Below are 832 nucleotides of genomic sequence, written 5' to 3' on the forward strand. Positions count from 1 at the left end.
TTTCTGCTGCAGGAATCATCATAAACAGACATGGAGAGGGTAATATATAGCGTTTTTTTTTCTCTTTTTATTTTTGTTTCAAGATATATAAAAAGTGAGACAGTAAGACACATTGTTATTTATAGTTCCTTCTTAGATCACTCAAAGAACCTGCAGTTAAACCACAAATAAAAGTTGCAGCACTGTTGAAAAGACTTCTTAACACTTCTTGGAGCAAGTCCTAACAGGCTCACTAATGGGCAGAACCAGACACGCTTGTGAAGGAGGCGCAGCTACCACACATCAATAATCCCTACAGCTTCTTCCCCCCTGATGCACCCATTGTTGAGAGAGGAGGACGGAGAGGCTTGTAATTAAAAATCAAATAAATGGTCTTTTGATGCCGTTTTAATTTAAAGGCACATTTAAGTATAACAAGGCTTAAAAGTGGAGTTCAGTACAGTCTGAAAAGGGAAGGTCTTGCTTAACCAGTAGGTCCAGAAAACACAATCATCTTTTCTGTAGCCATAAAACAAAGACAAGCACACCTTCACCGCTAAACTGAACATTATTTACAGGGATCCTGTGTTTTATTGACAGCCCTGTAGATAGTTAAGAAAGTGATGACAGTGCCAGAGATATAACTCAGTCAGTTAGTATTGTGCTGGTTAGAAGTTCTAATTTACCGTCAGCTGTGTCCCAAACAGTTTCATTAAAGTAGTTTTAAACTCCTTCAGAAATACAAGAAAATACACTTTTTAATTTTTTTTATGGAACTCATAGGGTTTTATATATGTATGTATATACATATATATATATATATATATATATATATATATATATATATATATAT

The sequence above is a fragment of the Cyprinodon variegatus genome, unplaced genomic scaffold (genome assembly GCF_000732505.1).
Source record: "Cyprinodon variegatus isolate N-32 unplaced genomic scaffold, C_variegatus-1.0 Scaffold427, whole genome shotgun sequence".
NCBI classification, from domain to species: Eukaryota; Metazoa; Chordata; class Actinopteri; order Cyprinodontiformes; family Cyprinodontidae; genus Cyprinodon; species Cyprinodon variegatus.